This window comes from Mauremys reevesii, linkage group 1, assembly GCF_016161935.1.
Source record: "Mauremys reevesii isolate NIE-2019 linkage group 1, ASM1616193v1, whole genome shotgun sequence".
NCBI lineage: Eukaryota > Metazoa > Chordata > Testudines > Geoemydidae > Mauremys > Mauremys reevesii.
This window is the reverse complement of record NC_052623.1, coordinates 54,185,039-54,210,553: the sequence shown is the minus strand read 5'-3', so window position 1 is coordinate 54,210,553 and position 25,515 is coordinate 54,185,039. Positions and strand designations below refer to the sequence as shown.

The following is a 25,515-nucleotide window of genomic DNA, read 5'->3' as shown; positions in this document are numbered from 1 at the left end:
GTCTTGGTGTGTGGCCTCATCTGTGACAGAAGTAATAAAGAAATTTGTATTATTAATCACTTTAGCAATTGTACACAGGGTGACAAGATGTCCCGATTTTATAGGGACAGTCCCGATATACTGGGCTTTGTTGTATATAAGCATCTATTACCTCCACTCCATCCTGATTTTTCACACTTGCTGTCTGGTCACCCTAATTGTACAGCATCTTATACCACAACACTTATAAATAGAGCTTTGTGAATGACAACAAAATCATTTGGAAATAATATTTTTTAAAGTAATAAAATTTGTAGAAATTCATGAATATCCCCAAATTATCCATCTAGTTCTATCAACTGGGTGAATAATTAAGAAAAAAATCAAATACATTATGTGAAAAATAACACAAAATTAGATAAATATGTTATTCAGCTAATATTTTACCAGATCCACTTATCTAGCACATCACATCTTCAAAGTGCTGCAATCTACACAACCACCTAAATCACTACCTTAGTTATCTAAGTTTTCCTCCACCACTATCTAAACTAAGTGGGGGCAGGGATTGTTTGGATTGGTCAGTAATATAGTTTTATCCATCTAAAATAGTTACGTCTATCATATTTATTCTTGAATCTGTTTTAGTTGCATAGTTTGCTATGAATTAGAAAATTCACCCTGCACTGCTTTTCTGCATTGTCACTACAGAAGTCTGAGATTGTGGAAACAGATGCATCAGTATCCTGTACAGTGCTTTACTCTTCAGTCCCTTTAGTTATGCACAGTGCTACAAAGTAACCAATTTTGTGCCATGTTTTCTGTTTGCATTCTTGGTTCAGCAGTTATTCTCATGTGTGGGCATTATCACACATCACTACCTGCTTCCTTTACCAAGTTCCATTATGATTTGGCTTTGCATGTTTGTTTTGCTTATGCACTTTTCTTGGATAGCAGTATTTATGAGTGACCTCTTAAAGGTCTTTCAGAGCCCTTTGATCAGTTACCTGACTTTTTAATAATTTCTAAGTGATGTGCTATTTCTCTTGCATCTGTCAGTGTCATGTCAGACTTATAATTGCAGATTCTTATTGTATTAACCAGGCAAGGTACTAACAAACTTCAACAGGACTTTATTTTTAAAGTGGAAACCTCTTTACCAAGCTGCTGCTGCACCCTCTGTAACTCTCACTCTGCCTCCTCAACTTCTCCCCCCTCTTTCCTGTTTCCTGTCCTTTCAGACTCCCAACAGCCAGTGCTCCCAGTTCTAATAATAACAAGCAACATCTAAACACCACAATTCTGTAATAATTCCTAATCGGAAATACCAGTTAGTGTTGTCCCAAATCTATTCACTTTTCCCAGTGCAAAGATACTGTTTTTTATTAACTCATGCCAGCTTCTAACACCTGCTTTGACAGATTCCCCAGGCTTCAGAAAGTACTCATGAAAACAAAACCTTTATGAATGAGGTTAGTCTTAAGTATCTAGGGCTCAATCCTGGGAGATAAAGTGTCTCTATGTGAGAGGTGCTGTGTGCGCGTGATGCCCACTGAAATCAAGGAGAGCTGAAGAGATTCAGCAGCTCTCAGCACCTCACAGGATCAGATCATTATCAAATTTCTTTAGGACTATATTAAAGTCTTTCCTAAGAAGAAGATGGTGGCATTCATACCCTGATTCAGCAAAGCACTTAAGCATGTACTTAATTTTAAGCATGTGCTTAAGTCTGTGATGAGTTACACAAACCCCACACTGGAATGGAAGGGGTTAAAGGACTATACTGGGCCCAGCCAGCCCCACCCCTTCAACACTGCAGAGCATGCTCCAACTCAGACAGCCAGCCCCGATCAGAAGGAGGAGGAGTGCAGCCCTACCCTGAAAGGCACCTGCCAAAGGGGCCAGAGAAGACTCCCTGAAGGAACAGAACTGTATGTGGAGCCCAGCTGTGGCTGGCAGTTTGGTTTCCTTTTCCTTTTCTCTTTATCTGTGACCAGAAGTGGAGGGGAAAAGCAGTGGTAGGAAGCGACCTAGGGAAGGTAGCTCAGAGCCCACCGCTACCCCCAGGCCAAACACCGCTGACCCTCCGAGGGCCCTGGATCAGAGCCCGGTGAAGTGGGCGGACCCAGGCGCCCCTATCACTGCCTCATGACCAAGTGGACACTAGGCCCCTTGGCCCATTGAGGACCCTATTACAAAGTCCATCCTTTTGCAAAGCAGTTAAGCATATGCTTGAAGTTGTATACCTTGGATAAACAATGCAAGGAGAAGTAAGGAATTAGAGGTTAACAATGGACAAAGAATAAACTCATAAATGGCCTTGTAAATAACTAGGGTTTCCAACCCTCCCAGTTTCACCAGGACTCTCCCAGAATTGGACTCTATCTCCCAGAGGCTACTGAAGCCAAACCAGGAGATTTCTAAGGAAGCCTGCCTTAGCCTCGCTGTGCTGCCGACAGGGAGCCACCCGAGGTAAGTGCTGCCTGGCCGGAGCCCACACCCCTGACCCCTCCTGCTCCCCAACCCCCTGTCCCAGCCCGGTGAAAGTGAGTGAGGGTGGGGGAGAGCGAGTGATGGAGGGAGGGGGGATGGAGTGAGCGGGGCAAGGTCTTGGAGAAAGGGTGGGGCAGGGCCTTGGGGAAAGGGCAGGGAAGTGGGCGGGGCAAGGTGTTTGGGTTTGTGTGATTAAACAGTTGTCAACCCTATAAATAACATGTAATTAATAGATAATGAAATAGTAAGAAGAGTGATGTGTGATAAGCTTGCTGGAGCTTTGCTTACTAACATACTTTGCAGCTTGTAGACAGTTCATTTATCTGTACAGGGACTGATTATAAAAATTAGTAGACCAATCATAAATAATATTAAGTATAAGTGTGTACATAAGCTGATTCATGATTGTGTACATTGGATGTGTGGTATACACTGTGCTCATTCCCTACACTTGAGCCTGATCAACTGAAGTGTAGTTTGATTGTATGCCAAAAAACTTCATTGATGAGTTTGGAGATAAACTCATTCATTGGATTCCAAAGAACTGGACAAAGTTGTTAGAGAGCTTATTCCTTCACTCTCCCACTTCCCTGGTCCTTCTCGCATGAATAGAGAGCAGCAATACCCGAAGTCCGAAGGAGCAAACAATTCAATGTTTATTGGGGTGAACTTCCATCAAGCTTAAATCCAAGTTCCTTTTTCCTTATTTTTGAATCCCAATTTACTTCCTGTTTGCCCCTAATTTATATAGTAATATTCTTAGCTATACCTTAACCAATCATTCTACTACAATTTACCTAAGCAATCCTAACATATTGTAACATGATTAGCTAACCAATTATATCCACCACCTTAATTGGTTTACACCCAACAAAAGTAATTATACAGCAGACAGAAACAATCACAGAACCAGACAGAGATTATACAGACAAACAATAGGGAAGTGGAGACTACAGTGAGAGAACAATACAGAAATGAGGAATTAACATCCCAGCTATTGATAAGTGAGTTCTTGCCAGACAGGATGCTATCAAACTAAGTTTCCTTTTACATCTTCTAGGCTCTTCCCTTTTTCTGGAGGTGATAGGAATACAATCCTGTCCTGATATTCCTAACAGCCCAATAGCACTGTCATAAATAAACAGATAGTTAAGGGTTAAGGTCTCTTTTACCTGTAAAGGGTTAACATGCAGTACCTGATGACCACCTGACCAGAGAACCAATCAGAGACAACATAATTTCAAATCTCTGTGGAGGGAAGTCTTTGTCTGTGTTCTTTGTTAGAGCTCTCTTTGGATCTAAGAGAGGTCAGTCATGTCTCCAAGTTCTCCTGGAGTAGTTTCTACTATTTAATAGTGAGTATTAATTAAAAAGGCAGATTAGTCTTTTGAGTTGCTTTCTATATTTGCAATTGTGTGTTTGCTAAAGGAATTTCTTTATTCCTGTTTGCTGATATTGCTTTTACTGAGAAAGGGGGAGGGGGAATTCTCTCCAGAGATTGATAAGTTTAGACCCTGAATATTGTTCCAATTTGGTTACAGAGACAGTGACTTTTCTTTTTATTCTTTAATAAATTCTTTTCTATTAAGGACTTGGTTGATCTTTCTTTGGGTGGATTCTCAGGGAAAGGGGAGGGGGAGGTATCCCTCTGTAGTTAAATCCCAGTGTCTCTCCTAGGAAAAGGGAGGGGGGAGGAAGCAGGGGGGAATGGTTTATTTCTCCTGGGTGTAAGAACTCCATGGATTTGGGGCTCTTGGAATCCCCTAGGATTTTGGGGAAGGACTGTGTCTCAATCCACATACCTGATTGAGTGGTGGCAGCTTTTACTAGATCTAAACTAGGATTTTAGTTTAGAGGGAAACCAGTGCAGGTCCCCACATTGGAACCCAACAGCTCTAAGTGGGGGTGAGACCTATGACAAGCACCATATTTCAATGTGACTATTTTGGAATGTGAGGATGTGACCATACACTTCCCAGTTTATGGCTGGCCTCTGCTGCTTAGCCGAAGGCCTTAGCCTAAGAACCAGGCCTCAGACTGTCACAGTAAGAGAAGGCCCTTACACAGACAGACATTAATTTTGATTCTTTCTAACTAGCTAAGTGATAAGAATACACCTACATTCTTAAAGTATAGGCCTTTGCAGACAGGCCTGAATGTCTATATCCCAACAAAAGTGTTCTCCCAGAACTGGATGAACTGTTCTGGATAAGCCAAGTGAAAAAGGTCTCGGCGGGAATCCTAACAAAAGTTTTGTGTGTTTAAATGGTTTGCTAAATTGGGGCCTCAGCACTTTATAGGATTGGACCTGCAATTTGGCACCCATTCACCAAAGACTCTTAAGCAAAGTTAGCTGTTGGGTTGAGAAGGTTCTCTCATGGATCAGCAACTGGTTAAAAGATAGGAAACAAAGCGTAGGAATAAGTGGTCCATTTTCACAATGGAGAGTGGCAAATAGCATGGTCCCCCCAGGATCTGTAACTGGCACCAACACTATTCAACATATTTGTAAATGATCTGGAAAAGGAGCTAAACAGTGAGATGGCAATGTTTGTAGATGATACAAAATTATTTAAGATAGTTACATCCAAAGCTGATTATGAAGAGTTACAAAGGGATCTCACAAAAATGGGTAACTGGGCAACAAAATGATAGATGAAATTCAGTGATGATAAATGCAAAGTAATGCACATTGGAAAACACAATCCCAACTATACATACAACATGATGGGGTCTAAATTAGCGGTTAGCACTCAAGAAAGAGATCTTGGAATCATCGTGGATAATTTTCTGAAAACATCTGCTCAATGTGCAGTGGCAGTCAAAAAGTCTAACAGACTATTAGGATCTATTAGGAAAATAATAGCTAATAAGACAGAAAATACCACAATGTCCCTATACAATGCCCACATCTTGAATATTGCATGCAGTCTGGTTGTCCCATCTCAAAAAAAAGATGTATTCAAATTGGAAAAAGTACAGAGAAGGGCAACAAAATGATTAGGGATATGAAACAGCTTCCATATGAAGAGAGATTAAAAATACTGGGACTGTTAAACTTAGAAAAGAGACTAAGGTGGGATATGATAGAGGTCTATAAAATCATAAATGGTGTGGAGAAAATGAATAGGGGTCACTCAATGAAATTACTAGGCAGCAGGTTTTAAAACAAATATAACAAAGTACTTCTTCACACAGTGCACAGTCAACCTTTGAAATTCATTGCCAGGGGATAGCGTGAAGGCCAAAAGTATAACTAGGTTCAAAAAAGAATTAGAAAAGTTCATGGAGGATAGCTATTGATGGACTTATTAGCCAAGATGGTCAAGAACACAGTCCCATGCTCTGAGCATCCCTAAACATTTGGCTGCCAGAGCTGGGGCTGGAACTAGACAATGGGATGGATCACTTCATAAATTGCCCAGTTCTGTTCATTCTCCATGATAAATCTGGCACCGGCCCCGGTCAGAAGACAGGATAATGGGATAGATAGACCATTGGTCTGATCCACTATGGCCATTTTTATGTTCTTATTCTAAAGGGTATGAAGCATTGTGTGGTTTGTGTCTTATTAGTCTTCTGTGTCATATTTAAGTGGTTTTCAACCTCTTTTCATTTGCAAACCCCTACAAAATGTCAAATGGAGGTATGGACCCCTTTGGAAATCTTAGGCATAGTCTGCGGATCCCAGAGGTCCACAGATCACAGGTTGAAAACCACTGCACTAGAAAGACATCGTTTGCCACCAGATCTTTTTTATTGATATCTGCTTCTCTGATTCCAGTGTAAGTCTAAATAAAAAGGAGTAATTGTGTAGCATGGAATGGTTCAGGCACGTGTATTGTAAGCAAACAGAAATGCTAGAAAGATATGTAGTACTTTCTATTACCATCAGAACTCACTCTAGTATAAATGCCTGTTAATATAAATCTTCACCTATTTTGCTCAACCCAGCAGAAAGTTCAAGAAGGTAAAATGTTCTTCTCTGCATGAATAAACTGTGGAACGTATTTGAAAATAAAGATTTTAATTAGAAATGGCATTTCTGAACCTCCTGCTGCTGCCAACCATGTTGCTGAAAAGTGACAAGTCATGCAGCGTGAAAAAAAGAGTCTCCATCCTACTGTCACAGAATTATAAAAATAAAAAAGTCATGTTTAATTTTTTACACTTGTTAAACAATTTTTTCTCCTTATTGTTAAAATAATGTTAAAGCAAATTAGAACCTTGTCACTCAAAACTCCCAAATACCTTTTCAGCAAGATGGCTGTCACCGGCAAGAGGGCCAAGGACTGTCTTGCTGAAAAGTGGCCTTATTTCTTCATATAGAAGATTGTGTAGTACTTTTTGATCTTTCAGACCGCTCAGCTGAGCAGAATGGATTTTCCTTTCAAGTTCAAATATTGTAGTGGATTGTTGCCATTCTGTCAGCTGTCACTCTAAGTTATGTCACCCTGTCCCCGCCGCAGTGGCAGTATGGCTGCAAGTGAATTGTAGTGTGCCTAAGAGCAGTTGGGCCACTAATTACACAGCACAAAGTTAGCCTAATAAACTGACAGCTGTTCTGGCGGTCTGCTGATGTCATTCAGATTGAATGTGACAGTGAAAAGAGCAACATTTGTGGTGCTAGCCAAGTAAAAATGTAAAAACATCAGCAACAAAAATATTTTGTCCAAAAAGGCAGCTCTTGAAGCAGCACCTGCTCTTTAAGGGCTTAAAAACCAAGAGTTCCTCTTTCACTCTCCATTTGGACAGGTTACCTCACATCCCTTCACTTAATCATGTAAAGCAAAATAATAAGAATGACAAAGAAAAAAGTATATTTCTGTGCAAGGAGAGAATTTGCAAAGTGATGTCCTCACAGCTGCTGGAGAGAGCATGTGTCCAGGCAGCAATTTACAACAGAATTTCCTGTCATTTGAGTGGAACATCAAGCCATACCATTTCCTGCACATTTGTCTGCACTGAAGGAGCTTTCTAGGTGCATTGGTTGACATGGAAAATATTAAGAGTAGCCCTTTGTTAAAAAAGTGTTGGGGGAGAGGGGATTCAAAAAATATGTCCCTGTGTAAAGAAGAGGCAAAGCACTCGGAAATAGGAAAAAATAGGACAATTTTGCTTCCCTATTCCGGACAACTGGCAATCTTACAAAATATTCTGATTTAATGAGTACTTCTTTGTGTTCCAACTCCCCATTAATAAGAGTCAGGACCTGTTCAGGTTCTCCATTCTCTAGTGTGCCTGGAAAGTGAGAAGAAATGGAGATGGGATATATTTCACTGCTATCAGTAGGCCATGGCCTCAATTGTGTGTGCCTGTGCAAAGCAAAGGTCTTTTCTTCTACCATTAGGGACTGTCAAACTATCTGTTTAAGTAGGATTTACTGCAGCACGGTTAATCAGAATAGAAAAATGTAAGGTGACAGTTTAAATTTTGTAAATGTTTCAAACATAAATCGAAACATATCTTTTTAGAACATTTAGAGTTACAAAGCCTTTCTTCAGATAGACTGCAGTTATGTTGACTAAGTGCTTATTTTCTACTTAAGGTTTTGATGAAAACTATAGGATATTTTGATTCTTAATTTAGATTGTCTCCCCAGAGATCTTCAAGGTCACAGACTAAAAGATACAGTCGTGTTCTTTTATTTCCTTGCAGCCTGCACTTGATAGTAACAGAAGAAGGACAAAGGAAGCTGTGTCCACTCAAAAGGATTGCAGGATAGAAAATACAGGTATTCTCCATACCTTAAGAATTGTTCAGTCCTCTTTTCTACCGCACTTCCACGTATCCCAAATAAGACATCCAGGTTCTGTAAGGAAATAAATCAGGAGTCCCTTTGGGAGAATTCAGTAACTGATGCAGGACTCTGTGATATTCTGAATGATATAACTCAGATAGTAGGCTTTTGCTGGATTTGTAGAGTATGTGATATTTTTAAGCTTTTCTGTAGATGATTTACCCAATTCCTTTAAAAATTAGAGATTAACAACTGACACCTAAAGATTGAAATGCAAACACTTTTGACTGCATCTTGGTGTATTTCCAAAGACGAAAGTATAATGTATGACATAAAAATGAATCCTCTCTTCCAGTCTTAAGAAGTATAGTACTGTAGTCTTGATTTTCCTTCAAGTTTCATCCATACTGTATGATTGGCAGAATACAATGGTATTCCCTGATAATGATCTCCATACATTTACTAAAATCTGAATGTTTTATAGTATCTAATACATTTTATAAACTCACCAAAAATTCAAGGATTAACTACCTTAATTCAATTTTCCTATAAAATTTACTATTCCTAGTGCATACCAATTATATTAGCAGCATCTCTTCTCTTTGGGCCATGATACTCTTTCATGTCTCCTACTTTGTCTTTTCCCTTGAGGAGTGATTACATTTTTGTTGGATCAACTGACAGATAGAAGCTTTCGAATTTCCACAGTTTCCCCTTCTCCATTCACGAGACATTCATTTTCAAAAAGAGGTTTCATCTCAAGTTCAGGGGCAGTTTCAGAAAAAATTCACTTTTCTTTCAAGTTCTGACATTTTCTTCAGCATGCTTGATATTAGAGGTTCCAATCCTGCTTTTATTAAAGTCAGTGGCAAACTCCAATAGACTTAAGCGGGCAGCAGGAGCCGACCATTTAAATCTCAATGTGAAGTTATGCAAGGTGTTATTCTAATCACAATTTGTACTCATAATTTCTTTTTTTTAGTTAGAAGCTGTAAAACCTCACACTTTTAATAAAAAATATATATTTGTGTTGTAAATATATGCAAAACTGACAGAATGTGATAGATTATACTGCTGTCATATATGTAATGCATATTGCTTGTTCATAATAGTAATGGAAGTCCAGTATGTAATAAAAAACTGAACAAACAAAATAATTTTGGAAAATATTTACTAGAGACATATCTAGCTTTGAACTTCAGTAACCAAAATAGGTCAGTACATAGCACTAATATGTAATTGTTGGGAAATTATCACAAAATAACAGATAGCACGAAGAGTAATAATAACATCAATACTAATATGGCTTTTCTTACAGTTATGTTACTATTGATTGGAAGTGGAATGAACCATAGTCCCAGGGCTCCTAACGTTGAGAAGCTTTACTAGCTGAACTACTAGTCTAGATGATTAAATTAATTTCTCACCTCTGATGTAAATCTCTAGTGATGAATCTGTATTACTACAAAGAAAACTCTTATTTCTACTGCCAGAAAAAAAGGATCTTACGTCAGAAGGTTGTCAAATAACTCCTAAAGGTTCCCATCCTGCAGCTCTTACTTAGATAAAACAAATTTTGAAATTAATCAGAGTTTTTCCTGACTGAGGAAAGCAGGAGCAGGCACTAAGTGTTGATAGTACGTCTGTCACTACAGACACGTACTACTGTGCTGTAACACTGAAATTAAGAAAATCTTTAACCATCATAGCCCTTTGTATTTAATGACCAGGGCTAAGGGAATGTGATAAGTATCGCTGTCTTATTTCTTTTTGTGCTCCATTTTTCTACTTTACCTCAAGATTGCTCTAATTTAGGTTTCTTAGACTATACTGGAGATTTGGTACCCTGGAGTCATTCAGTACTGAACCTCATTTGAGAGTCTCCTATTGATTTTAATGAGTTGGATCAAGCACTTACAAATAGTTTGCCAGAATCATGGTGAACATTTCTCTGTTCTTTTTTTACCCCAAATCTCAGTGATTAGAATGATTCAGCTAAAAATATTATGATATTCAGGCTTCAGATATGCAGCAGTTAACATTTAGGATTTTGTTTTCAAAGTGCACATGTGGAAAACTGTACTGGGTAATAATGGGTAATAATATGAAAAGGCTGGGTAATAATATGAGAGGGCTCCATGTGTCTCAAACTAAACAGGCTCTTTATTAAGAGAACTACAGAGATACTACAACTGTAGCTAGCATTCTAGCCATGTGCAAACAGACTGACTTCCTAGTGCCTCCTCCAAACTCTTCCCTTCTGCAATCTGTGCTTTTCTACTCTTTCCTATTAGCAGTTGTTGTTGGGTCTTTTATGCAAACATTTGCTTACTTGCTGGGGCCAAAGGTTACTAGTACGTAGTGCACTCTAGGGACATGGGCTTTACTGCCAGCCCATTAGGCTTGTAACTGGGTTGACTAAGCAGTGCCTCCTTCTCACCTATCAGGGCACAACCCACCTAGCCATGGGTCTTTGATGCCTCTCTCTGGTCCAGTGTAATAGTGCCTGAGCCCTGCAGGTGGGCATACTTGAGTCCAACCTCTTCTGGGTTATTGAAGTCCAAGAAAAACAAAGGCAAATTGTGAACTCAAAACTCAGGGCCTTCTGAGGAATCTTTGGAGAGACCCTAGCCGCCTTCTCAGGATTTGTGCAGCCAGTCTCTTTTCACATGCATGTGACAAAGTGAGACCCATGAAAGCTTATGCTCCAATACGTCTGTTAGTCTATAAGGTGCCACAGGACTCTGTCACTTTTTACAGATCCAGACTAACACAGCTACCCTGCTGATACTTTCTTTTGACTGTCTCCCTGGATCCATTTGTCCCCTTCACTGGGAGGCTCCTCCAGGTAGCAGTTCGCCTCAAGTTTTGGGCTGGACACAGGCTTCTCTCCAGGTAGCTATTTCAAGCTTCAGGTTCAAACCAGACTTCTTTCTCTGAGAGTAATATAGAGCTCTGCCTTCCTCCCTGGTCATCCCTGAACAGAGCTAGGCCTCCAGATACTACTACAGTTTCTCAGACATGTACTAATCTACTGTGACTAAGTAATTCCTGTCATTAAAAGTGAACAAGTTTGTTCTGGAGTCAGGCTGGGAAATCATGATACAGTGGATTCTCCATCTGTTGTTGATCACTACTCTCTGTACATAGCTCATACTGTACCATGTATGTTCTCAGTTGGACAGTCATGCCTGATCAATAGATACTCTCATTGGCTGGTCCCACGTATGCCTCTGTCTCCAGCTGCAAAACATGTATCCATCTGATCATGACAGTTCTTAAATCTTCTGGTAATCCTGCTCAGTCCCCTTTAAACAAAAGTTGCTATAGAAAGACACCCACCCCAGTCAGGAAAGGCTTAACGAGCTCCTCTGGGCACACTCAGCCTCAACCAATGCATCTGTGAGGCTTGTCAAGGGAAGGATCCCTGTGCAGGGTAGGCTCTGAAGGAGCCAGACTGCAACTCAGAGCACCCTGGCTTCTGGACGCAAGGGTTGCTGACCAGGGAAATGGTTTTATAGCTTTGGCCATCCAGTTCCTCTTAAAGGGGCAGGGTACTTTTCTTTATTTTCCTCTTTGGCTTCCCCAGAGGCCTAGAACCCTGATTTTTGTGGGCTGCAGAAGAATACTGCCTTTTTGTTTGGACTACTTTAACTTGCTGCCAACCACAAAAGGGGCTGACACCTTGAATAGCTTATATGAAAAGCTGTGCCCGAAACTCAAACAGCAGCAGTGCCCACCATCTCCCCAAGAGGGCACTAGAGAGATATAGCCTACTACCAGGGGTATAAGTGAGGGGATTTTCCCCACCCCTCTGTCCTAAGCTATGGACTGGCTACAGAATCTACTGTGGTATCTCACAGAGTAATACACCTCTACCCTGATATAACGCTGTCCTCGGGAGCCAAAAAATCTTATCGCGTTATAGGTGAAACCGTGTTATATCGAACTTGCTTTGATCCACCAGAGTCGGCAGCCCCACCCCTCCACAGCATTGCTTTACCGCATTATATCTGAATTCATGTTATATCGGGTCACATTATATAAAGGTAGAGGTGTATATGGAAATCTGTAGGAGCAGATCCTCCAGCAGCCTTGCCCCTTGACATTCACCAGACTATGTGTGGTTCCATCATCACCAGCCTGGGCAATCTTTGCATGCACCCCTGGAATCCTTAAAATCCATATGCCTTTCCCTTGCCCAGTGGAACTACACTGATTCCAGTGCCAGGGAAGCCTTTGCATCATGGGAGGAAGAGGCAGGATTTAGCCGTATGAAAATTATGAAGTAACAGTTTATATACTGTAGTTTTGAAAAACTGCTGATATGTACAGTCTTGGGACAAATTAAAATCTCAGCAGGAATAATACCATGCTCTGTGAATAGATTGCAACTGATGATGCTATTTTTTTCCTTGTCAGCATTTGAGAGCCAGGAGAATATACACCTGACATTTAAGAAAAGTACATTGTAAACCCTATGAATTTGTGCTGTAAACTGATGGTTGCAGAGTCCCTGATTTTAAAAAGGGAAAAGTTACACTGTATGTGGCTTTAAAGCATGGAATGGTGTTTTTAATATAAAGTGACACTCCCACCTTTTTTACCAACTCTCTTTCATAAACAGGAATATACTTAAACTCTTGTAATGTATTTGACTTAGAACCACATGACATTCTGATTAAAAAATTATCGCATTATACAATATCAACAAAGCACATGTTAAATGCATTAAGAACAGGCTAACTGACAGATCTCAAAAGTAGTTATCAATGGGGAATCATCATCGAACGGGGGGTTTTCTAGTGAGGTTCTGCTGGGATCAGTACTAGGTCTAGTGCTATTCAACACTTTAATCAATGATCTAGAAAGATACAAAATCACTGCTGATGAAATTTGGAGATTACACAAAGACTGGAAGACTGGTTAATAAGGATGAGGACAGTGTAGTCCAGGGGTGGGCAAACATTTTGGCCTGAGGGTCACATTGGGGAATTAGAAATTATATGGTGTGTCATGAATGCTCACAAAATTAGGGTTGGGGGTGAGGGCTCTGGTTGAGGCTGAGGATGAGGAATTTGATGGGCAGGAGGGTGCTCCAGGCTGGGATTGAGGGGTTTGGAGAGCAGGCGGGGGACCTGGGCTGGGGTTGGGTGTTGGGGCATGGGGAGAGGCTCAGAGGGTGCAGGCTCTGAGCAGCACTTACCTCAAGCGGCTCTCAGAAGCAGTGGCACGTTCATTCTCCAGCTCCTACACGGAGGCGTGGCCAGGCAGTTCTGCATGCTCTGCTCCATCCGCAGGCACTGCCCCTGCAGGTCCGATTCGAGCACCGGAGGGTGCCACTGGAGCGCATAGGAGCCAGAGCAGGGCCATTCCACGGCTTCTGGGAGCTGCGTGGAGAGGCCACCGATCCTGCACCTTGGCTGGAGCACTGGAGCGGGGCCATGCGGCTGCTGGGAGCCGCATGGTGCGGCCCTGAACCCAGTGCCCCAGCTGGAACGGCCCCCAACCCAGTGCCCTGGCCAGAGTGGCCCCCGACCCAGTGCCCCGGCCAGAGCGCCAGAGTGGGACAAGCCCTAGACCCTGCTCCCCAGCAGGAGCTCGCGGGCTGGCTTTAAACGGCTCATGGGCCAGATTCAGCCCATAGGCCATGGTTTGCCCACCCCTGGTGTAGTCAAACAAAGTGATCTGGATCATTTGAGAAGCTGGGCTCATTCAAATAAAATGTATTTTGGTACATGATGCACCAGGCAAGGTTATACATCTACAAACAAGGAATGTAGGCCACACCTACAGAATGAAGAACTGTATCATGGAAAGCAGTGAGTCTGAAAAGCAGGGCTTAAATTCAGCCAAAGCTGAAATTTTTCTGGAGGAAAGCTGAAGCCCTGAGCCCCAGGAAAACCCACTAAGGCTGAAGCCCCGAGCCTTGGTGCCTCCTGCTGGGGAGAAGCCCTGAGCCACGGGGCTCCAGGTAATACTCAGGGAGAATTTAAGCACTGCTGTAAAGGATCTAGGATTCAGAGTGGATCTAAGACTAGTAATGCAAAAGCAACTCAGCATGAGCTCCTAGAGTGATACTGTGGCAAAAAGGGCTAATGCAATCCTGTGTTACATAAACAAGGGAGTAATTAGTAAGAGCAAGGTGGTGATTTTATGTCCAAATAGGGCATTGATGAGATCAGTACTAGAATATCACATGCAGTTCTGATGTCCATATATTAAGAAGGATGTTGAAAAATTGGAGAGTGTGCAGAAAAAAGCCACCAACATGATTTGAATGCTGGAGACAACTTACACAAAGAGACTTAGAGTGAAATCTGTTTAGTTTGTCAAAAAAGATTGAGGACTTGATTACAGTGGATGGGATGATTTAGTTGGGGTTGGTCCTGCTCTGAGCAGGGGGTTGGACTAAATGACCTCCTGAGGTCTCTTCCAACCCTAATCTTCTATGATTCTATGTATATGGAAAGAGGAGCAAGCTGAATTGCACACTGCACCTAGGAGCTCTCAGGGTAGGACTTAGAGGCATAGTCTCTCACCCCAGTTCCCACTGGAACAGTGTATATTCTCCCTACCTCCTGTGCAGGGCTGTAGCCTAAGGCTCCACAGATGTGATTTTCATTTAACTAATGTCTTAGAAATGGAAGAGTCTGTACCCCATTACCTAAAGTGAAATTGGCCACAATGTCACTGTGAACTGGTGGGATGACTAAGCAGAAAAAAACATACCAGTAAATTCTGTGCAGCAGGAAAGAACCTTTATAGATACACATCAGACATAAACAAAGAGTGATATAAACAAACAAGGGGACATAAACAAAGAGAGGAAGAAATGTAAACTTCCCTAGTATGGGGATCAACCAGCCCACAGAGCCCTGCTAGGATTTCTGGGGAAGGCAGCGCTCCCTATCACTATCCCTTTGTTATCGGACATCTGTATTAAACAATGAAGATGTAATGACAGGGGTTCAATTGCCAAAATAGGTGCTGTAGCTTCAAATGCATGCACGTTTCATCTATATAATAAGTTGCTAGAGAAGATCTTTAACTTTCTGCCATATCACCTCAGAGAACTCTACTCTGCCTCCCATAAATGTAGTGTTAAATAATTGTTTGGTGCCCCTGATTTGTGCTACTGCATTGATATTCCCCCTCCCCCTACCTCACAATTATCTCACAACTTGGCTAACATCAAGAGGGTATTATACAAATTAATAACAATGTAAAGAAATGTCAAAGACAAAAGCTGCAGTGTGTCTGTAGTTTACCACCTGAATTTGTGTAGTAGCTATTTTAAATAAACAATTTGTTTACTGAAAAAGTTGAGCATGGATAAAGGAGGCAATAACTTTAGGTTACATAAACACAAATCTAAATGCTTCTGTAACAGCACTTTCATTCAGCTCTTTTTGTGCCCATGGAAGCACCCTTCTGTAACACTGCTCCTGAGGGAAACTGCAGCTTTCTCTGGACCTTTGACCCAGTACATAGGTTGTGCCATTGATCTTGCTCTGCCTGCTTTCACAAGACAGAGATAACATTTTCTTTGCAGTCATCAGCAAGCAATCCAGATCGAAACCAATTCAGTTTAACTTAAGCAGAGTAATATGGTGGCATTTTTACAGAACAGAAAACAGATAGAAATTTAGGCTCTAATTCAGCAAACCACTTCAGCCCATGTTTAAGTCCATCACTATTCAGCAAAGCACTTATGCATGTTTTACCATGTGCTTGAAGCTAAGCATGTGCTTAAGTGTTTTATTGAACAGGGGCCTACAGTATCTTTAGAATTATTCTACGCTTTAAATTACACACAAATGGAAGATTATCTAGTTTTATCAAGATATAGAAATCCGTCTGGCCTTTGGCCCTTGTCAGAAAACCTGCAAGTTAACACACTCCTCAGAGGATGTGCTGGTTTAGCAAAAAGCCTCCTCAGTTACAGCGAATGGAGATTGTTGATCTCTGCAGGGACATGTTATTACAAGAGGTGAGAGAATAGCATATAATTACGTCAATTTTTGGACCACAGACAAATTAGAATTACATTTGTTTTACCTACCTATCTCTCTTAGGGATTTATACTGCTGCCCATTAAGTGTAGTTAGCTGAGAATCTTCTACATAAAATCAATAGTAATAGCAAAATCCCTGGTGGACTCACGGAGTCTCTGGCACGTCTCCCTTTTCAGAAGATGTGATTAAGTTATCCTCTGAAGTCATTCCTTTCACAAAAATACACGTCCTTGTTCCTGGTACATTAAAATATATTATGATATGTGTGTTTCTAGCCCTTTAAGGAGAGATAGGTCTTAGCCCTATCTATGACACAATTAACTGGTAGGGAAAACGGCCTTTGGGTTAACTAAGGAAGATGCCTGGATAGCAGGAGAAAGAAGGAAAGTTTCCAGAGAAAGAAGCAAACCCTGGGAGTTGCTGCTCAGGACCCCAAAGAAGCCCTGAGGGGCTGATGGGAAGAGGATGAAAAGAGTCTGGGAAAGGCAGAAAGCAGGGGCGGCTCTAGACACCAGCGCGCCAAGCAGGCGCTTGGGGCGGCCGTTTCCCGGGGGGGCGGCATTTGGCTCCGGTTGAGCTCCCGCCGGCATGCCAGCGGCAGGTCCACCGGAGCCCGGAACGAGCGGACCTGCCGCAGGCATGACTGCGGCGGGTCCCGTCTTCCCGCGGCTCCGGTTGAGCTCCCGCAGGCATGACTGCGGCAGGTCCGCTCGTCCCGGGCTCCGGTGGACCTGCCGCAGGCATGCCGACAGGAGCTCAACCGGAGCCGCGGGAAGAGGGGACCCGCCGCGGGACCGGGGAAGGGCGGCGCAGCGCTACGCGCTGCTTGGGACAGCCCGATTTCTAGAGCCGCCCCTGGCAGAAAGTACCAGCACCAGAAAGGAGGGCGGGGGACTCATGTGTCAAGGAATGGAATATTGCTTGCCTTGGACTATCCCACGAGCCCTGGGAAAGAGGCCTGATCCAGTGAGACAAAGGGCTGTTTCCCAGGCCCTGTGGGATAGTCCAAGCAAGAGTCTCCTTCCTGCTGCTCGTACTTTCAGCCTTTCCCATTGTGCTGAGCCCACACACAGAAAAGAGATATTTCCTGCTTTAGAGGACTGTATGCCACTTGTCTTCGTAGACTGTAAGTTCTTTGGGAGCATATATAAGGTATGCCTGTGTATAAGTTGCTTTTGCAAGAGGCAGGAATGATTGTATTACTTGTTTCCTTTGTGACAAAGGGAGCTGTATTTACTACATTTAATTTTGGTATGGAAGGGGAAGATGAGTGGTAGTTAGGTATATGTTGCACATTTCAATTGGAAATATCATAGCTTCTAATATACCTGGTTTTACTACAGTAGCAATAGTTGAACTGACACAAAATTCCAGCTATATTTAAGATCTGTGGTTCAACATGATTATGTTAAATAAAATGCTTCTGTAGATATACAAGGGCTTTAACATTTATGACTTCAGTTTTATTGATTTTTACTTCTCCTTTTAAAATTTTCTTTGTTCTTCCTACCATATCCATTCCTAGATTCTCATCTGCAAGAAGGCAGATGACCACAAGGTGGCATAGTTTATCATAGCGTATCTGTCTTGCAGCAAAACCACTGTTTAGCAAGCACAGAGTTACCTTCCTCCTAAGTCTTCCGGTCACTGATTAATTAAAAAATGTAGCTTCCTCTTTTGCACATAACTCATAGTTTCCTTAAACTAACAATGGAAAAATATTTGAACAAATATAGGGGTGGGGACATGTTTTGATACAGCCTTTGACTCAAAGACTTTTCTTTAAACAAAATAGGACTTGTGCATAATTTTAAGTGTTTACCTCATCATATTTTCAAACTAGTTAAACAAACTGGAATTTGTTTAACCCCATTTAACATTTGCCTGAAACCCGTTCAGTCCCAATAGCATCAATAAATGCAAAAACTGTCAGATTGTTCAGCTTTAGAATACATACAGTGGTTTTCTGGAAACATTTTACGAAGTAAAGCTATTTGTCATTTAGATATTACTGTATTTTCCCCTGCTCCCCATGCAAAGGTTGTATCTGTGGATTAGTTTATCTAATTTGAGCAATACAAAGGTAAGTGAATGTGACTGAATTTGAGTGTTCCTTTCTGTTTTTACAACTTAGAGGCATTATGGGATATCAGTACACAGATTTGACTAAAATAATTCTAAATTAAAGTTAAAGAGTGTTATTGTAGTAGGAGTGCTATATACATGCTAAGTCTGTAGATCCCTATAAGAAGGCTGAACAGGAGAGTTATTTAGAGAGATTAAATGATGTGGAACAAAGCCTCCAAAAGCTGTAATTGAAAGTGACAGAAACATTAGTTTAGAAACAAGTAACATTTAATCACACAGAAGCATAATTTTGTATGTTGTTTTCTTCAGTAGAATTTACATTTTAATCTGTTGAGACAGCTCATCACTTTTGGCTGCCTAGTTCCACCAGCCTGTCAGAATATGCAAATGGCACAACTGATGTAAGAAGTGGTACTGGTTCTTTCAAAAGCTGGCCTCTATTTGATGCATGCATAAAATTGAAATTGCACACACTTGCACCTGCATTTTGCAGATGTAAATGCCTGCAGGTCCACCAACACTTGCACATGCCATAATCAAACATCCGAGCCAGCACAAGCATTTGCATCTGCAAAACCATGCCAACATTTGTGTAATAACAGGTCTAAGAATGTTAAGGGTGCATGATGTGTTAGAAAGAGTTTGCAGAAGCTACATGCAAAAACAAATGTATACATCTGTATATATATACAAACTGAGGCTGAGATGAGGATGGACTGACCATTTTTGAAATACAATTTTATTTTAGCCTGGCGCAGATAGGCAGGAAAAAACCAAATAGGATAAAGTTACAGTTAATGAACATAGAAGAGGAACTGATTATTACAAGTGAACGATTGTCGCAAGTAGATAGATTACCCAGGGCAGACAGAATAAACATCAATATAACATAATGGGTCAAGGTACATAATGGGTCTTGTTACTGCCCTGAGCTCTTTAAAACTGGGAGTTGTACTTGTAGAACAGATGACGAGGAGCAAGAATGTGACATTAAGGAAAGTCAGAGCTGGAGCTTCTCTGTAGCAGACAGGAGAAACTTGGGTTCAGGTGTCAGGTTAGCCCTAAGGTGGGTGTATTCACTGTAGCTAAGAAGGGATAGATGGTATGGTGGAAACTGGAAATGTCTTGGGCTGTTAGCATCCAGTGTTGAGTTTATTTGCCCTTGTTTTGGAGTTCTTGTTTGAAAATAAAGTCAGTCCTAGGAAAGAGTCTTGCATTGAATGGTTGTTGGGGGCTTTATTCTAACTTTCCCCAGCCAATGTCTTTGCCCACGAGTTTACAGATACAAATAATTATACTGCAAATGCAACCCTCCCTTTGAAGTCTATGTCTATGTTAAGCTTGCTTTGCACCTTGCAGGAAGTTCATATCAACAAGCTAGCAAGATCAGGTTCTAAGACAATACAGTGTTCTGGAGGCCAAGGAAATAATTTTACCTTATGGTGAAGGCATTAAATAAGAGCAGGTTTCAGGAGTGGAGCTTACTAGAATTAAGACTAGAAATTAAACAGTGAAGCCAAAATGAGAGTGAAACAGCTTGATTATGGCTTTAACATCACCCTCTGGAAGCAACCAGACAACTGATCTGATGAGGTGGAACTTGAAAGAGAGGGTTTATTTCAGGACAGGATTCAGCAAAAGTAAGAGGTGAAGAAATAAAAAATCCCAGTAGAGTGAGATCTAGCAAAAGTTAATAAGGATCCAGTATGGTATAATCCAATAGGAGTGAAAGGAGAGAAAAGGATCCAAGATGAGTTATTCTGTCTGTATCTGAAATAGATTACAATCTCTTTAGAGCAAGTCTCTCCTCATTTGTTTGTATAATTCCAAGCACACTGTCCCTTTATCCATGATAAGTAATAATGATGCAGTGGAAGTGTAAATAGGGGACCTCCTCCCAGGCGCTTGTGGTCTCAAGGCAGCGTGCAAGTGGCCCCTTGTCTTAGTTTCTTTGTTGATTCCTCAAATGAGGCTAATTTATTACTAAGAGTCCCACTATCATAAACTAGAATCCTCCCTCCTCCTCCTCCCACAGTCTAAATAGTATATTTGCCCAGAAGTTCTACCACCAGATACAGCTCTGGCATCTCTCACCATGCCTCTTTTCAGCTCTCAGATATGTCTCTGGCATCTCTCACCATGCCTCTTCTCAGCTCTCAGGTACTTTTCAGGGGTCTCTCACCACCCCTCTCCTCAGCTCTCAAGTGCAGCTCCTGATGTCTCGCACCACACCTCTCCTTAGATCTCAGGTGCTGCTCCAGCATCTCTAGCTTGCATGTTTCTCTGTCCTGTTTCCTTCCCAGGTAGTGTTCCAGCTCTTGCCAGGAGACATCAGCAGGTTCATTTCTCCATCATTCCCCAGACATCAGCCTTCTCTGCCCCTCTGGCTCCAGCTCACAGAGCCAGCAGGCATCTCCCTCTGCTGCTCTCATCCCGCCCTGCTTCTCTGGCCTGGGGAAGTTTGTAGGTGACCCCCACCCTTGACTGCCTTCCAGGGAACTCTCGCTGCTCCCTCCTGGGTTGTGCCCTCCCTGAAGATCTCATCCCAGCCCTGCCCTTCTTCTGAGCAATCTTTATTCTCAGGACTCTAGACTCTCTCCCCTTCTAAACTCTGGGTTCTAAATTCCCCTCTTCTGGACTCTCATTTATAACTCTTCCCTCATTACACCAAACTTGGGCACACCTGGACTGGAACAGGAGCGCTGAGCCCAATTTCCTTTAAGGGGCCAGCTACCTTTTATAGGAAGAAAATGAATTGCCAACCCAAAGGAACAAGCAAAAGAGATTAATCTAGCAGACCTAGCTTTTAATGATAATATTGTCACCGAGTAAGACAAACACTTGGCAAATATGGTTTATATTAATATTATATCTATTAAAGTGTCAGTACAGGACATGCAATTGTGCTAATGCAAATTGCTTCAATGTTGTACTCTGAGTAATGCACACACTGTAATGACTTGATAAGGTTATTTAAAAATTATATCAGAGGGAGGCAAAAAGGTACAGTCCTGGATTCTGCTGTACATTCCTGTTGCTTTGTGCTTCTCTGGTAGCACATAGCTGCCTGAAAACTGTTTTGAGTGGCTACTGGAGATCCTACTTCTGTAAGGGGAATCCACTGGTAGAAAAAAGCCAAGCACAGCCTCACGCTGCTCTAAGTTGTCACAGGGCATAGCCCAGCCCTAGCTCAGACCTCACTGACCCAGGTTCAAGAAACTGCAAAGGTGGTGAAAAGCCGTCTCCTAAATCAAGTCCTGTGCTGAGCATAAACATGGCGGTATCCAGCAGTTGTGCCCACAGTGTCCCAGGCTGATTCTTTCCGATACCATTGATACAGAAGTTTGGTTGATTTGTAGTAAGACTCTATCAGGGTGGGTAAAATTGTTCCAGAGCGGCTCCACCCTTACCTTTCTGACATAATACAGATGGTTTCGGGGGGCGGTAATTGTTTCTTTGCCTCAAGTCAAGGGTTCTCTCCTGATGTTCAACGATTATCTGAGGCCGCTGTGGTGGGTGGCTAGTGAGACAACATGGGATGTGGTGTGTACAATATGCTGATTGTGTCAGAGTAATGGAACAAAGAAACCAGTGCATTTGGGATTTGGATGACGGTTAGTCTGTGGCTTAATGCAGACAAGACTGAAATAATGTTGGTGGCTTGGGCAAGCAGCTGGGAGAGTTGGTGAAATTTGTACTGGTTTCTCTTAACCACCATCTATACAGGGGTGCACAATCTAGGTATTATGAGATCCTGGACTGCTCTTGGACGCTCAGGTGCCAGCTGTGGCCAATGACACTTTTTTTTTATCTGTACCTTGTGTGCAGATGTGTGACACTTTCTCTCCAGTTTGGGCCTTGCCACAATCATCCTCTATTTTGTCACCCCAAACATGGATTATTGTAAAGTATTTTACATGGAAACATTCTATTGTCCGGACATGTGGGTAAAAGATAAGAAGCAACTGATGTGGTTTAATTAGGCTACATCATTACTCACTAAAAGATCTGGGAGCACCTGGCAATAAATTGTACAGTGCAGGTCATAATCATTTCCTTAATAATTTCCACATAATCCCCAACCTGGTCCCTGCCATCCCATGGCGGGGACCCTGCCTCCCTCCCCTCCTGAGGTAAAAGGGGACTATAAAAGGAGTGGGGTTGGCTCCCCACTGTACCAGACATGGCAGCCCCAAGACCCCTTCCTCCGTTCCCTAAAGGGTTGCTTTCCTTCAAATCCTTTCCCCATCCATTTTATCCAATGACTGTACCTTCCCATAATGAATACCTGCACTGGATACCACAGAGTTGACACATTATAACCCAACTCCCAAGACTCAGGTCCCAGACCAGCTGTGGGGAAGGCAGAAAACCCCACACTGCCTAGGCCAATCTGCAATGAGGTAAAAATTTGTTCTCAGCACCCAAGGGAAAAAAGGAACTAGCATAATGCCTGAAGCAGGTCCTGAGGAAATCATGCCTTGTTGCACATTTCATGGGTAAATGGGTGCTGCCAGCATGTTCCAGGTAAAAGAGGGCTTCTTTGGGGCTGCACACACGCAGACTCTTCCAGTCAGGAATGGCAGTGTCCCTTCCCTGACCTGGCTAGCTTCTCCCTGCTCTTCCCTGCTCTGTCCCTGTAAACTTTCTTGTCCTCTGCTATTCTTTGTAGGTGGGAGTCCTTAAAAGGGCAACAACCCTTGTCTTCTGTCAGCTGGCAAGGACCCACCACATCAAGCTGCAGTGAGCATATTTGGTCCAGATTCTTAAACAGACCTCATCACTGAAAGAAGAGCAGTAGGGGCCTCACCTGAAGACCACTCGGAAACATAAGCTAGTACAGAATGAAGCACTTTACACAAGTGCCTCTAAGAACTGTATTAAATGCCCGTAAACTTCTGGGTGGAATTTAAGGTGCTGGTTTTAATCTATAAGGCCCTATATGTTTTGGGACTGGCTTCCTTGAGAAATCACCTCTCCCTCCGTGTCACATGGCCACATGGGGTACTTGAGCTACAGTTTTCTTGTTATGAACAGAAGGAAGCTGCTGGCAGGGTCTTACTTGTGAGCAATCCTCAGTTTTGGAATTGACTTCTGTGACACTTCCTGGGGATACCTGGGGTGTGATGCATGTCATAACCACCTGCCCACAGTGTAAGGAGGCCTCGTCTGTGCCTGCCAGGGGTAAGTGTCCCAACCTCACCCTCCACAGGCAACACAGGCGCTCCCCTTGAGGCCTAAGCAGGCTTTGCCCTCTCTTTACAGGTTAGCTACGGTCAGGATACCCAAGGCTGTGAGGCATGGTGTTACTACCTGCCCTTATCCTGAGGAAATCTTGTCCGTGTCTGCTGCAGGCCAGCTTCCCAAAGTCTTTGCAGCCTGTTCCAGCCAGGTTGGCTGTGTTGCTCCTTTCATAGGACAGAACAAACTGATAGGGAGTGTCCTTGGTGAATTGTGGAGAACACAGGAACAGCCATACTGGGTTAGACCAAAAGTCCATGTAGCTCAGTATCGGAAGACAGGATACTGGGCTAGATGGACCTTTGTATGTACAGATGATATTTCAGGAGTTGAATATCTATATTGAAAACTACATTCTTAAAATATTGTCAGGACCAGGACATGGGCAATCTGACATAGTGGTCAAAGCAGAAGTCAGGCTGGGTCAGATACCAGGAGGTCATTGTCCAAATGAAGAATCGAGCATCAGGAAACATGCAGGGTATGCCTTCTGGGCATGCTATAAAGCTCATAATTTCTCAAAGGTTTTAGGGATGGGGCTGCATTTAGACTTGAAGAGGTTAGGTTTCTTTTACATATTTGCTAATGAATATATATTCATCTGTCCAAGTGGGATGAGTAGTCCTTTGAATTGTATTATTTATATTATATATTTCACATTTATGAAATAAATGCCTTATTATTGGATAAGCAACTAGAGAGGCTTTTCAACATCAAAATAAGTTAGTTTTTTATACACATGTATCTGAGATGATAAAAGAAATGCCTAATATATATGGCCTGATTCTCCATTCTATTACACTGTTTTATACCAGAATAACCCACATTAAAATCAATGGCATTACAACAGCATAAAACAGGAATAATACAGTGGTGAACAAAGGTCATAACTGAAAAACCTGTGATTATGAATGGAAAGGGAGAAATTAGATCAAAGGTTTCTTTATTTGTTTTTTAATGAACTGCTTCAGCAACAAAGATATCTGTTAAACAGTACATCCAGCTGCATTAGATTAGAAAAGTCACGAAGGCTTTTTATAGAAAGACATTACAGCTCATAGGTCAGGTCCTCAGTGAATTTTTTAAAAGCTTAGAGTGATAATTTCTTTCATTTCATTCATTCATGCCCGTCACCCCAACCGGGGTATGGGCCGCCAACCACAGATCTCCATAGTCTTCTATCCTGGGCCATTCGCTCTAGCTGGTTCCAGGTATAGCCCATTTTTTTGCTATCAACCTGAAGGTCGCGTCGCCAGGTATTTCTTGGGCGGCCTCTTTTCCGCTTGCCTTGGGGGTTCCACTGCAGTGCCTGTCTGGTGATGTTGGTTGGCTGCTTGCGTAGTGTATGTCCTATCCAGCCCCACCTTCTCCTTCTAATTTCTTCCTCTGCTGGGAGTTGATGGGTCCTCTCCAAGAGGTGGATGTTACTGATGGTGTCTGGCCAGCGGATCTGGAGAATCCTTCTGAGGCAGCTATTAATGAAGGTCTGGATCTTCCTGGTGGTTGTTTTGGTTGTCCTCCAGGTTTCAGCTCCATACAGTAAGACTGATTTCACGTTGGAGTTGAACAGTCGAATCTTTATTGCCAAAGACAGCTCTCTGGAGCTCCAGATGTTCTTGAGCTGTAAGAAGGCTGCTCTTGCCTTACCAATCCTTACTTTGATGTCTGCGTCTGTGCCACCCTGCTGGTCGATGATGCTACCTAGGTAGGTGAAGGACTGCACTTCTTCCAGGGGGCTTCCATTCAGTGTGACTGGGTTGTTGCTGATGGAATTGATCCTAAGGATCTTGGTCTTATCCTTGTGGATGTTGAGGCCAACCTGTGATGACGTGGCTGCCACTACGTTGGTCTTCTCTTGCATCTGCTGTTTACTGTGCGAAAGGAGTGCAAGGTCGTCGGCAAAGTCCAGGTCATCAAGCTGGGTCCACAATGACCATTGGATTCCATTCCTACGCT

At 42.4% G+C, this 25,515-nt stretch overlaps 1 long non-coding RNA gene across 1 annotated transcript; it reads left to right on the top strand.

Moving 5' to 3' along the window:
• The first annotated feature begins 1,792 nt into the window (after positions 1–1,792).
• LOC120400879 lies at positions 1,793–23,189 on the top strand. Its single transcript, XR_005596126.1, has 4 exons — positions 1,793–1,910; positions 2,332–2,451; positions 8,131–8,206; positions 22,991–23,189. It is a non-coding gene; the product is annotated as an uncharacterized LOC120400879 (long non-coding RNA).
• The last annotated feature ends 2,326 nt before the right edge of the window (positions 23,190–25,515 follow it).